The sequence below is a fragment of the Castor canadensis genome, chromosome 9, assembly GCF_047511655.1.
Source record: "Castor canadensis chromosome 9, mCasCan1.hap1v2, whole genome shotgun sequence".
Taxonomy (NCBI): domain Eukaryota; kingdom Metazoa; phylum Chordata; class Mammalia; order Rodentia; family Castoridae; genus Castor; species Castor canadensis.
The window spans coordinates 94,800,241-94,815,285 of NC_133394.1; the positions used below are offsets into that span (position 1 = coordinate 94,800,241).

A 15,045-nucleotide genomic window follows, 5' to 3' on the forward strand; every position below is an offset into this window, starting at 1 on the left:
AGTATTTCTTCCATGGCTTCCCCAAATTTCTCAGCAAATATGCTAACAAAAGTTTAAGTAAACAAAATTCAGAGCTGTTGTTTCTGCCATTGGACTCCCACTCATTTCACCCATTACATAGCATGTATATAGATAAAGTAAATGTTAATATGAACAATTTTTTTAAAAAAGGACACATTTTAATTGGCTGGTAGAATATTTATATTTATTTTTGACATTAGTGATGCTGTGTACTACAGAACTTTTTTGTTTTTGCTTTAGTTATTTTTCAGATAGGCTCTCACATTTTTGTTCATGCCAGCCTCAAACCTCGATCCTCCTATCTTTGTCTCTTGCATAGCTGGGACTATAGGCGTGAGCCACCATGCCTGGCCATTAGAGAACTTTTGATGCTACTGCTCTCATTTTCTCTGCTGGTACTTTGCTTTCCTTGCCTTTTGTTTTTACTTGTTTAAAAGAACTATTGGATGTTTGTGCTAGAGCAATGTCACATAATAGTTTCATTATATTTGAAAATGAAATAGCAAAGATTCACTCAACAATGCATTCAGTGTCATTGTTCATTGGTCAAAATTACTCAGTATGTACCATAGATCATCATCATTTTATTTAAGTGAATGTCAGTACTAAATTTTATTTATTTGACTTATAATGAATTTGCTTCCAGAGAGATTCTTTTTTCCCTACCACTTTGAAAAATAAACATATTTGCTCTATACATTCTCTCTCTCTCTCTCTCTCTCTCTCTCTCTCTCTGTGCTTCATTTTTCCTTATAAATTTTAGTGAAAAAAAATCACTTCTTATTTTGTCAGTCACACATGTGATTATGACATTTAAAATCGTCCATGGAAAACTTCAAGCCTTTATGTAAAAAATACAGACCTCCTGCCAAAATGCCTTATGCACTTGAGTCTCTTTGTGTGGAGTTTTTTTCCTCAAGCCCTCATCACTGAGCATTAGAAGAAGCACTTCACAGTTTAGACCTTTTCTCTAAGGCTGACTGCAAACTATCAATTCAACCAAGGACTGTGTCAGCATGGTGAGCCTTCTTAAGAAGGGGAAAGAAAATGCAAATGATGATGAGTTTGTCAGCCAGAAATAAAGAACCAGTATTTACATATATAAAGTAAAGAAAATTCTCTGAGTAAATTTGCTAGGTTTTATTGTGTCATCAAGTTTGTTTTTCTTTGAGGGAGTCTTGCTGGATGTTAATTCAAAATCCTTCTGCCTCAGCCCCCAAGTGATGGGATTACTTGTGTATGCTAACACACCTGGCTCTATAGTTTACTTCTTATTAATTCTTCACAATAAAGTCATGCAGTAGATCATACTCCCCTCTAACCCATGAGCAAATTAAAGCTCAAAAATATTTTATTAATTTGTTTTTTTGTGGGACGTGTATTTGAACTCAGGGCGTCACACTTGCAAAGCAGGTACTTTAACACTTGAGCCACACTTCCAGTCTATTTTGCTCTGGTTATTTTTGGAGATGGGATCTCTTGAACCATTTTTCCAGGCTGGTCTCAAACCTTGAACCTTGATCATCCCAATCTCAGTCTCTCAAGTAGCTAGGATTACAGGCATATGCCACCTGTGCCCTGCAAAGCTCAAAACATTTTAATGACTTGTTAAGCTTATCTGAGTGGTACCTGTATAGTAAAGCCATGCAAAAGTTCAAGTCAAAGATAGAATCTTACCAGGATGTTTACTTCCAAATACCATGCTGTTATTACAACATCATCAGGATTCCTGGACTAAATTGTGGTACAGATTCTCAGGTATACTGTAGACACTATAAGAGTTGGGTTGTTAGGATGTAGATTGTGTTAGAAATTCTGATGGTCTCCACAGCACTTGAAGAATCTGTTGTCCCCACTGCTGCTGTTTAAGATAGCTCCATTTGAGCTCATAAGCTTATATTTATGGTTACCAAGGTTTAAAAATGTTACCATGGGGTAGCTTCTACTGACCAATGCGCTTCAAGGAAGTTGCATCTTCTTGTTTAGAAACTTCTCATCATTTCAATTGTATACTCTGGCCAAAGCTAACCAAGCAGTCTACTCAAAGCAGATCCTTGGCCTTGAGAGAGGGTTTCATTATTATCCACTTTCTCTCAGAGAGGATACTGGCTAAGTGAGTTGGATGGTAGAGATTAAGTGGGTTATCTGAATTAGTAGCCATTTTCAATAAGCAATACAATACTTTTCTTCTTAAATACTTTTCATATCCTAAAGATAATTGAACTTTTACAAAGGTTATAAGAGTGAATATTGTGATTCTGTAAGGACACAATGTATCAAATGTTTAGCATCAATTTTCCCTTCCTCACAGGGCGGGCCTAAAGAAGGAATTGAAATATTATCACCTCCCCTTATAAAAACTGAAATAGTAATTTCAGGCACTGCAAGGGAGATTACCTGTTTTGAACATAGACAAGTAAAAGAACAAAAAAGAAATTTTGCCTGAAAATTTTTATTTATAAGTCAGCTATCACATGAATTTGTATCCTGAATTCACATACTTTATGACTCAAAATAACAACAAAAATTCTTAGGCGCCTACCAGATATTGTCCTTCCACCTGGACTTCTAGTTCTCCAGAGCTGTGAGAAATAAGTTTCTGTTTATTATGAATTTCCCAGTCTCCGGAATTTTGATATGGGAGAATAAGACACACTAAGACAATAGATACTGGGATATGGAGGAAATGTAATAAATTTATGACTTCACTTCTACATTTTCAGGTTTATTCATAGTAGTACAGCGCTTACAATTTCCTTTAAGTTTTTCATGGTTTTCTCTTATTCAGCCTCCAATCCAGAATCTGCTAATAAAATGAAATTTAAATGTTAAATATTTTACTAAATGGTAAATATGTTGATTTACTTGTTAATATTTTCATGTAATTTCCATAGCTTTTATGTAGAACAACTCTGCTTTTTAATTGATGTTTTCAGCAGGAATTTTTAGAGATTTCTTCAGATCTTACTCATTATCTGCATGAACTTGGGAAAATTATTTATTCTCCCTAAACCTTCGTTGTCTCACCTGTAAAATAGAGATATAATGGAAACTTATAGAATCACTGTGAGTTAAATGATATAATACACATATATAATATATGTAGGTAGTTTATCACAGTGGCTAGTACATGGAAACAAATCAATATGTGTAACTGATTATTTTTTGATAAAGTTCACTACCTTTCTTTAGTAAAAATCAGACTGTACCATACGATATCATTTTGCAAGGTATATTTGTTGAAAAGTAACATGATCTAGAAAGGGAAATCAAAATTCAAATCCTAAGTATCTGACTCCAGGACTTTTCTAAGTTTGTCACAAGGTGGCCCCAAATCCATATTCTTTATAGCAGTGCATTCATGGAAACTGAATCCAACAAAAGAAGAAGGTATTGCAGCAAATTCTATGGTAACAATAACTCAATGTATAGGGGGCCCACTTATTGATTAGTTGTTTATTTGACTAGAATAAGAGAGAAAAACAATCTTCATATGTTAAAATGAGCAAGAAAACTGTAAAGTGCATCTAGATATTTTTCTTTAAGACTGGGCTCAATAAAAGTAGTAAATAAATTATCCTATTGACATTCAATGCTTCAGTTAGTATATGAGCTATTCATATGCAGGGTTGAGAAAAACATATAATCTTTACCTTTTTCTCCCTTTATGGTAATAATTAGTTTCTTTTTTTTACTTTACCTGAGAACTTATAAAGTTTTTTCAAAGTCTTTTCTTCTCTATCATGTAATGTAAGGAAAATATGTAGGTAATAAGTCATATAAGATCCTCTCAGGAAAACCCTAGATTAAAGGTCTTATAAGATCATGACTAATTCATATTTCTTCCTCTTCTCTCAGAATCCTTGAAGTCTTAATATAAAACCTCAAAAAATTTCTTCCAAAGAGTGAAAAATTCCTTTTGGACTAGCAATGTAATGCTAGAAGAAATGCAGGGAAACTGATTGCAACTTATAGACAATATTTGATATATGGTAGAAAAATTAATATGGGAGGTTGATATTATAGTGTTACTTAAAGGTGGTATAGTTCAGACAAGTCATTTCAAGATAATCATGCTTGTGTGTGTGTGTGTGTGTGTGTGTGTGTGTGTGAGAATTAAATGAGGCAGCATGGGTATTGCACCTGGTACACGGTAGAATCTCAATGCTACATTTTATCATCATTGGTGCTTTCCCTCACAAAACAATAGAACGATGGAAACAACTTAATCTTCAGTGGAAAGATCCACACATGCCTCTGCTGATATTCATAACTTATTCTAAATTAGGTCTCAAATACCAGCTCTAAATGGTCCAATACTTTCTAAGTCTGCCTATTATTTATTTTTGTAGAGAGAGAGGTGGTCATGACTTTGGAGCAGCATAGATTGGAATTTAGTAGGATGGTCAGAGTATATATTTAAGTAAAAATTTTATAGCATTATATTTTTTGAGTGTTCATAGACTTTTAAAATTAAATGAGGGAGTGAGAACATAGTTCAGTAATAAATCTCATGCTTAGTATGCAAGATGCTCTGGGTTCATTTCCCAACACACATATACACAAAAAGTAAATGAAAGAGACTTGATTTGGCTAAGCAGATTCTACTACATACTTGATTTTTACCTCAGGAACAGAAGCAGAAATCACTTGCAATTGCTGAATTTAGTAACTCTGAGAAGCCTTTCCTGCTTCTGCCTGGTAAATAGGAAGGTAAAATTGGACAATCTAATTTGCAGTGTAGGCAATGACACCATGTAATCAACTGACTCGCCTTATGCTCAACATATTGTTTAATACAAATAGTTAAAATTCTGTTGCCTAGTCATGTAAGGCAAGGGTGATTACAGCTAGTTACCCAAGACCAAGGCTTTAGACAGCATTTGTAGCACTAGATAGAGAGCTTAGGTTTAATATTTTGTACACATTTTAGAGAAAACTGTGTAGTACTTATTTTCCCAGATAATTGTGTAGTTAAGACACAGTGACTTTCATCAAGAATACAGCTGTATGCTTGAAATGTTTCAAGGTGGATTCAAATTCAATATTCATATCTGGGCTTTTATAATTTACCAAAAGCTAAATTAAACCTTTAAAGACTAAAAAATTGGAACACAAACTAAAATAAGTGGCTAATTATATACCTCCCTACTTGCAATCAAACACAGTTATTGATAGACACATATACTAAATATTCTGCTGCCTTTTTTTTAATGGTTCTGGGAATTAAACCCAGGGCCTTGCGTATGCTAGGCAAGCACTCTATCACTGAGTCTCATCCCCCAAACCAGCTACATATTTTTATATATTATTTTACCTCATTTTAGCAGCTATTTTATTTTATTTTTCCCCCCTGCCCCCACCCCCTCCCTTACCAACCACTCCACCCCCTCCCTCTCCCCTCCACCCCCTCAATACCCAGCAGAAACTATTTTGCCCTTATTTCTAATTTTGTTGTAGAAAGAGTATAAACCATAATAGGAAGGAACAAGGGTTTTTGCTGGTTGAGATAAGGATAGCTATACAGGGAGTTGACTCACATTAATTTCCTGTAGCAGCAATTTTATAATACAAGTACTATCGTCATTCCTATTCAACAGATGAGGTAGCAAAAACTTGATATGCTAGATTATAGTTTCCAAAATATTAGAATAGGTACTATTTTATTACACAACCATTTATATGGGCAAAAGAAATACTTACCAAGGATCTAAGGAGTGGAGGATAATTCAAAGCATATTAAAAACAAATCACATGCATGCAAAGCACGAACACCCCCACAACTAGACATTTATCAATATTATTTAATCTTCAGTGCTCCTCCACTACTCTGTCCTTCTGCTTCCCATTAAGATCATTATAATCCTAAATTCTGAAACTCTTTACATGAGAAGCATAGTTATTTTCTGAAACTAGCATAGAAATTAACTTACGCATAATGCTTTTTAAATTTCTATAAAACTACATCAATGTGGTACCAGATGTGGTGGTTCAGGCTTATAATCCCAGTCCTTGGGAGGCTGAGGCAGAAAGATCTTGAATTTGAGGCCAGTCTGGGTTACATAGTGAATTCCAGGTCAGCCTGGACTATAAGGTAAGACCCTGTCTCAAACAAACAATAATTTTAAAAAACCTGTATCAGTGTTTTGACAGTCATAGATTTAATATGAATACCTTTTAGCATAATTCTCATTTATTTTCTTCTCAGAATTGGGCAGCTGGTGTTGTGGTTTTAATTTAGTAGTAAGTTTGATTTCATAACAGTCACTGGCTTTGTGCTGACTCAATCAGGAAAACTTAATTTAGCATTGTATTATAAAAGTAGTTTTCTTAAAACTGATTAAAATTTGAGATTGAAAAGAAATAGCATCAAATGTGTTTTCCCATACTTTTTTACCACCTTGTTAGGTTGTTAATCGAAATGTTAAAAAATATAATGAAATAAAAAAAGATTTTGTTGTTTATACCAGAACCAACAGATTTCAGGTAGCACCTCAGCTTTTACTTTTTTTGCTTTTTGCTACACTTGCTATTTGCCATTTGCCAGGCACTGATAAATTTTATCACTCAATATTGTCCATTTGAATTCATAGAAGTGATAAGAGGGCCCTCCCTTCCTTCTTTCCTTCCTTCCTTCCCTAAGTCAAATATTTATTGAGTACCTCCTAAGTGCTAGAAACTGTACTCAAATGTGTGCCTTCAATAATGATATGAAGGAATATCATCAGGGATGCCAGGGGAACACACAGTATTAGGAGGGTATTCATGAATGCATTCATTGTTTAATTTGTTCAATGAAACATTTACAAAAACGAATATTATCTTAAAGCTATTTGTGCAGGCCTTGTGAGTTTCTGGGACGCTGGATTCCAACCATTTTCTTAAGAAGCTGCTGCCTTGGGCAGGTGTGAGTGGAGGCCTGGATGCTGGGATGTCATGCTCTCTTTCCCATGTCTTCCTCTATGACCAATGATATGCACATGCTGAGTTATGCAGGTATGCAGCCCTTTGATGAAGGCTGGAGAGCACCTGCAAGGAAAGTATGAGTGAGCCTGGAATAGCTCCTTATGCCAAAAAGTAAGGCAGTGTTCAAAAATCGAGAGGGATATGTCAAAATGGGCACAGGAGCCAGCTTGAGGGAGTAATTCTTATGCAGAATGGAAAGTGTAAACAAAGATTTCAAGGGAATGAGGGATAATTTAGTCAAGTAGATACCTTGTAGAAGAGAATTTCAAGTCAAAGAGACCTAAGGGAAGCATGACTCCTTTGAATTTGAGGAACAATAAGAAGCTGGATTGAATAAAGGCATTAAACACTATTGAAAATACTGTCAGATGGGTCATTAGGAGGCACAGCATCTGAGGGCTTGTGACTCATGTCTAAGGTCTTGGACATCAACTCTGAGTGAGAGAGGAGCCAATAGTGGATTCTGAACAGAGGAAAGTCTTAGTTTGACTTACATTTTAAAGGAACCCTCTGCCAAGTATGTCAAGAATAGAAACAGGGAGCATAAAGACAGAGCTAGGAAGCTATTGCTTTTAGGCGACATAAGATGGTGGCTCAGGACAGGAAGACAGCAATACTTGTGGTTATGTTTTGAAGGTAGAGGAGCCAGCAATATCACCTGTTGTATTCCATGTGGGTGGAGTATGTATGAAGAGAGGGATTGAGCATGACTTTTAAGTTGGTCTGCAATAATATTCCAGGTAACATACATATGGCTAGGGACAAGGCAGTTAGAATGTTTTGCTTGAATTAAAAAATATTGAGAGGCAAAATGTATAAAAATTGGTAATTAAATTCTTATTTTTAACTTTAAATGTAAGTATTTCAAAAGGCTCCTTGAAATAAATCTCCTTCTACAGATGATTTTGAACTGTCTCATTTCTCTTGTTGTGTATCATCCACTATGCATTCCAAAATAATTACAAAAAGATGAACATGGGAATATAAACCCTAATTTTTTAAATATACAAGCTAGTAAGAATGAGACAGAATAGGGAAAATGAGCTCAAATGCATGTGTATGTGTACGAATGTGTGTTTGTGCATGTGTCTGTGATAACATAAAGACTTTTTCTTTTCTTGCTACATTTCAGTAAATTCATTTTTTTGTAGAGACCAGACTTGACTGGGAAAACTAGGATGTACTAATAAGGAGCTTTTTCATTTTTATATTAGCATAGACATATTCCTATAAGAGTTCACCAAGCAAAATTGCAATCAGCAATTATCAAACAATTTTTCTTTTTTTGTCACCTTCCCCTCCATTCTTAAGCTTTTTCTTTTTTAACCTCCTTCCTTTCTCAGCAACACTGAGATCTAGAGTTTTGTCACTGGTCTTTAGAAGGACAGAGTTCACCACATAGAGTCTTTACCCCACCCTCCTAGTCAAAATTACTTCCTGTCAAAAAAATTACTTTCTATCCACTCCAGTGTCCCATTTCCACTCTGCCTCAGAGCCATATATAAAATAAGTCAACATTGGGTCATAGTACTAGATCCTAATGTACAAATGAGTGAGCTAAAGCTTTATGAAATAATTATAAAGGGAGTTTGAAGAACTAAATGATATCTCTAATATAAGTCAATGCAAACGTTGCTCCTATACACCATCTCTGCCAAACTGCAGTTTCATCTACAGCTTTAACACAGAAGGGGTTTTTGCTTGGGTTCTGACAATCACCAGTAAATGCCATTCTGCACTTCCTGAGAGTGACTTGTGGATTCAGATATTATTTTATTGGAAGGGATACACCCTTAATCTCCCTATATCAGAATTCCAATTATTAAGTAAAAGTATAAAAGATTATTCTCTTTTCCTTTGTGGTCAAGAGTCTTTCCAACCTCATCAAAATACAACTAATAGATTTACTTTAGATTTTAAACAGAAGAAAGTGTAATGGAATTAGATCTATTCCTGATTATTTGAAAGGCTCTGAGTGCTGTTAACTTTGTTCCTTTAATCCAGGATATAGAAGAGTGCTGGATGGCTCCATTACTGATTAAGAAACTGTCCAGGGAGGATAGGAGGTTTCTCAATACAATGAGCAGAAACAAAAAGGAATCAAAGGTCTCTGACTCATTGTCTGGTGCTTTCTAAAGGCAGACTATATTTCAGTGTTTAAATTCATAACTAAATTTCTCTAAACATAACTAACCACAGGCACTGTGAGAGAATCAGACCATTTGAGGGAAAGATATAAGAACTGTAGCTTCTTGAGCAAGTGCTAAGAGTATCCCAGAATTATGGTGGTGTCTTAACTTTGTTTGTACAAAGCTAAGGGAAGTGAGGAGCAGAGCACTGAGGACTCTACTGTACTTTCGAGTAACTGGCTCATTCTCCAAAGAGAAGACAACATAGAACTAAAGAAATGCAGACCAGAAAGAAATTTAAGTGGGCAATTAAAAGATGGAAAAAATACATGTTTTTTATGTGTAGAATATCCAGAAAAAAAGTTTCTGTAAACAGAAGTTTTTAAAAAGAATTTCCATAATTTTCACTCTCCTAAAATCAGAACCTGAGATAGGACATGGATCCTTGTAGTTGACTGGTGAAAGGATCAGGACACCAATGTGAGGGAGGGGATAAATGAAACAAAGAGGAGTAGAAAAACAGTATTATCAAGTGTATCCCATTGAGTTGCCACTATGGGCAACAGGGCTTCCATTTCCATGGGATTTCTAAGGTGCGAGCACACAATGCCTCCTAGAAGTATCTGTCCTGAAGGCCTAGAGTCTGGAGTATGTAACCATTATTTCTCTTTGCCAGTGGGTGAGGACTGCCTCCAGAAATATTAACTCCCATTCCTTTTGTATCTTTCCTTGCACATGAGTCAAGCAGACTCCCACATTCTTGCAAAGGCTCTGAGGCAGGATGAAGAAAGATTCCTACACTAGAGGTGGGCAGCTACCCAGGCAAGAATCTGAGGTTGTATGGAGCCCTTCACTATAGTTGTGACTGATAGTGGAGGTAAATTGGGGGTATGGAATGGGAGTAAGTGAATATCTAAGCATCTTAATAGTCTGGTGCTTATACTTACTCAGGTTCACAGAAGCTCCATCCCGAGTTTTCTTGGTCACTATGTCTTAGAGAAACAGGCTACTCCCACCACTATTGCAACTGTCCCTAGACTAGTATTAATATTCGTCACCTTCCTCCTTCTAGGGAGGAAGAGACCTTCTAGGGTCTCATTTTCTTTGGTTAAAAATTGACATGATTTAATTGCTTAGCTGGCAGAGTAATCTAGGGCTTTCAGCCCTAAAGAGTAAGAGCTTTTGGTGTCTTACCCTTGAGCGGCTACAGATGCTGAAAGCATGGAGCCTCACAAGACCCCATAAATCCTCATGATAACTAGCATCAATTATAGCATACAAAATAATAATAATTCCTTTATTTATATAGTAGTCTGTGAGCATGAGAAGCTCAAAGTCACCAACGGCAGTTTTTGCTTTGGGTTCAGTGCAGTACTTTCTAATGCTCTTCTTGGAACTAGAATCTTTGCATTACTGAGTTTGGCACTGTGAGCTCTGGAAACACCAAATCTTCAGGTGGTTCACTGGGCATGGTGTTTAGAGAGGTCAGTACTAAGTCTTTGCCTAACTTCCAGATACTTGCATGCATTCTGGCAGGATAGCATGGCCACTGTTTGAATGCATATACCACATCCTGGAGGATAGTGCCCAAACCTTTGGTGCATTTCAACCGAAAGTAGTGTTAGCCAAAATCTATACAAAGTGTCACAGAGGAGAATCACATGGTTTGGGTCAGAACAAAACTTCTAGAAATCTGCTCCCTTCAGTTATTTTTCATAGGCTGTCCAATATTCCCTTCCTCCAAATCTGTTCTTATTGTCAATCCCCCCAAAAACTGTATAAAAACAAAAAAAACTTTGGCCCATTCATCTGTCTTCTCAATTCTTTTATCTGTCCTTAACTGAGCTTTTGAATTCAGTGGATTTTGTTGTTTTGTAATAAAAGTACTTTCCCTGAACTTTTAAATGAAAGTTTTAGTGCTTTCCAAACTCTCTGTACTTTCTCTTCTGCTCAGCACAATAAAGATCTGGGAATATCCTAATTTCATCCCCAGGTGAAATAAAGAAGAAACATGGAGAATACTTACTCATAAATATGTTTGTCGTATCTATTTACATTGAAAAGATCTCAATGATATAATGAATTTTTACACAATTCTGCTTTCCTGTCCCTCAGCTCTGACCTTTTCTCTGAATGCCTCATGTTGCTTCTTTCCCATGCTATCTCTGCAGGAAGTTCTGTTTATACTTCAGGGCCCATATTATTAATCCTTGATAATTCATTTTAAATGGTTATAAACTTTTTAGAACATCAAACTCCAATTATTGAGTTGAGTTTTTATTATACCAAATACTCAGAAAGTTTTGCTTCTCTCCAATATGATATGCAAAATATGGCAGTATTTTAAAACTTTTTACTACTGTATATTAATTGTATAAAGTAATGGATTTTATTATGACACTTTCATGCATGCATATAACATAATTTGTTCATATTCACATTCTATTGTATCCTTACTTGTTCTCCCTCCCCTCGTGATCCCCTTCTATTTTCATGCCTTTGTATATGAGAGAAAACATTCAATACTTGTCTTTCTGAGTCTGGTTTATTTCGCTTAACAAGATGATCTCTAGTTCCATTCCTTTTCCTGCAAATGATGTGACTTCTTTCTTCTCTATTATAGCAAATGATATAACAATTATGTTATATATATTTGTGTGTGTGTGTGTGTGTGTGTGTGTGTGTGTATGTATAAAATGTGTTCTCTAAATGTCACATTTTCTTTATCCATTCACTTGTTTAATGGATACCTAGGCTGATTCCATAACTTGGCTATTGTGAACAGTGTGCAATAAAGGTATATCTGTATTTTATGCTGACTTTGATTCCTTTAGGTATAACCAGGAGTGACAGCAGGATTATATGATAGCTCTATTTTTTGTATTCTGAGGAAATTTTGTATTGATTTCCATAGGGTTGGATTAATTTATATTCCCACCAAATTGTATAAGGCTCCCTTTCTCCTCATCCTATCAGCACTTGCTGATTGTGATTACGGGGAGATGGACTGTCAATGTAATTTCTATGCATTTGTCTGATGGCTAAAGATGCTGAACATTTTTTTACATGTTATTAGACATTTGTGCTTCCTCTTTTGAGTTCATTTGCCCACTTATTGATTGGATTATTTTTTCTTTGGTGTTTATTGTTTTTGTTCTTTATATGTTATAGATATTATCCCTTGTTAGATGAATAGCTGGCAAAGATTTTTCTCCCATTATGTAGGCTTTCTCTTCACTCTGGTAATTGTTTCCTCTGCTGTATGGAAGCTTTTAATTTGATGCAGCCTCATTTGTCAATTCTTATATTATTTCCTGAGCTATTAGAGTTCTATTCAGAAAGTCATGGCCTATACCTGTATCTTGAGGAGTTTTCTATCTATTTTCCTGTAGTAGTTTCAAAGTTCAGGTCTTATATTAAGATCTTTGATCCATTTTGAATTAATGGATAAGGGTAAGAGATAGGGGTCTAGTTTCAGTCTTCTACATGTGCATATCTATTTGTCCCAGCACCATTTGTTGAAGGTATCACTTCTCAGAAAGAGTATGTGTTTGACAACCTTGTAGAGAGTCCAATGGCTGTACTTGCATGAGTTTATATTTGGGTTCTGTATTCTATTCCACTGTCCTATGTGTCTATTTTGTGCAAGAACCATGTTGTTTTTATTACTGTGGCCTTGCAGTATGATTTGAAATCAGGTAGTGTGATACCTTCAGCATAGCTCTTTTTGCTCAGGATTGCTTTAACTATTTGATGTCTTTTGTGCTTCCATATGAATTTTAGAGTTGATTTTTCTATATCTGTGAAGAATGGAATTTTGATGGAATCTGTAGATCATTTTGGTAACATGGCCATTTCACAATATCAGTTCTAATCCATAAACATTGGAGGTCTTTCTATCTTTCATGTGTTTTTTCAGTGTTTTATACTTTTTTCAGTGTTTTATTTTGTTGTAGAGGTCTTTTGCCTTCTTGGTTAGGTTTATTCTTAGAGTTTTTGTTTAATTTTACTTTTCTTGAGGTATTGTGAATTGGATTGTTTTCCTGATTTCTTTCAGCAAGTTCATGACTTGCATATAGAAAAGCTACTGATTTTTTTTTGGCAGTATTGGGGCTTGAACTCATGGTCCTGTGCTTGCTAGGCAAGCATTCTATCACTCAAGCCACACAACCAGATCTTTTTTCCTTAGATTATTTTTCAGATACAGTCTTGCGTTTTTTACCTGGGTCCAACCTCAGACTGCAATCCTCCTACCTATTTTTTCCATGTAGGTGGGATTACAGACATGTACTACCATGCCTAGTTTATATGGTGAGATGGAGGTCTTGCTAATTTTTTTGGCCAGGTTGGTCAGTGATTCTCCTGATCTCTACCTCCCCAAAAAAGTTGGAATTACAAGGATATGCTACCATGCTCATCCAAACTACTGGACTTTGTATATATAAATTTTTTATCCCATTACTTTGCTAAAAGTGTTTATCCAGACCTAAGAGTTTTCTAGTGGAGCCTTTAGGGTCTTGTTCTTAATTTTAGAGAAAATGTATTCAGCTTTCCCTATCCAGTACAATGTTGGCTCTCTGTTTGTGATATATAGCCTTTACTATATTGAGGTATGATCCTTCTATTCCTTGTTTCTTCAGGGCTTTTTTTTATTATGAAATGGTGTTAAATTTTGTCAAATGTTTCTTATGAATCTCTTGGGGTGATCATGTAAGTTTTGTACCTGATTTTATTTATGTGCTGTATAATGTTTATTGTTTCACGTGTTGAACCGTTCTTGCATCCTGGAATTAAACCAGCTTTATCAGGTCATATGGTTTTTTTCTATGATCTCTTTAATGTACAGTTCAATTTTGTTTGCGAGAGTTTTACTGAGGAATTTTGCATCTATGATCATCAAGAATATTCATCCTTAGTTTTCTATTTGTTGTTGCTGTTGCATCCTTATCTGGTTTTAGTATCAGGGTAATACTGGCTTCGTAGAATGAGTTTGAAGTGTTCTTTTCCTTTCTATATTATGAAATAGTTTAAGAAGCATTGTTCATTCTTCTTAGAGCTCTTGTAGAATTCAGTGGTGAATCCATCCAGGCCTGAACTTTTCTTCATTAATAGACTTTGTTGCTGCTTCATTCTCATTGCTTATACTTGATCAGTTTACATTTTTTATATTCTTGTTTTAATTTTGAAGAAATTTTTCCATTTCTTCTAGATTTCCCAGTTTATTGGAATATAAGTTTTCAAAATATTTTCTAATTATTTTGTGAATTTCAGTGGTATTTAGTATAGTATGCCCTTATTGGTCTCCAACTTTATTAATTTGGGTGTTCTTTCTCTTATGATTAGTTTGGCTAAGGGTTTGTCAATGTTTATCTTTTCAAAGAAACAACTCTTTATTTAATTGATCTTTTGCATTGTTCTTTTAGTCTGCATTTCATTAGTTTCTACTCTGATGTTCCTTATTTTTTTCAGTATACTAATTTTGGCTTTAGCTTGTTTTGTGTTTCTAAAACTTTTAGGTAAATCACTAGGTTATTAATTTGAAATAACTCTGATTTTTTAAATGTAGCCACTTATAACTATAAACTTCCTTCTTAGAAATGTCTTTGCTTTAGTCCAAAATTTTTCTGTCATATTTTTATTTTCATTTGATTCTAAGAATTGTTTAATTTTTTCCTCTGGTTTCTTCAATGATCCACTGATCATCTGAAAGTGTATTGTTCAGATCTAGGAATATAGCTCAGTGGTTTAGTGTTTGTCAAGCATGCATGAGTCCTTGGGTTCAATCCCTAGTACCACACACACAAAAAAAGTGTATTGTTCAATCTTTATGTATTTGTATAGTTTCTCTTGTAATTTTTTGCATTTGTTAAGGCTTGCTTTAATGATCTAATAGTTCCATGAGATACCTACAAGAATGTGTATTTTATAG

At 35.1% G+C, this 15,045-nt stretch overlaps 1 long non-coding RNA gene across 14 annotated transcripts in view; it reads left to right on the forward strand.

The window, feature by feature from the left end:
* LOC141410952 (uncharacterized) overlaps window positions 1–15,045 on the forward strand; it is a 96,893-nt gene that overhangs the window by 18,881 nt on the left and 62,967 nt on the right. The gene's annotated exons all lie outside the window — the stretch shown is intronic.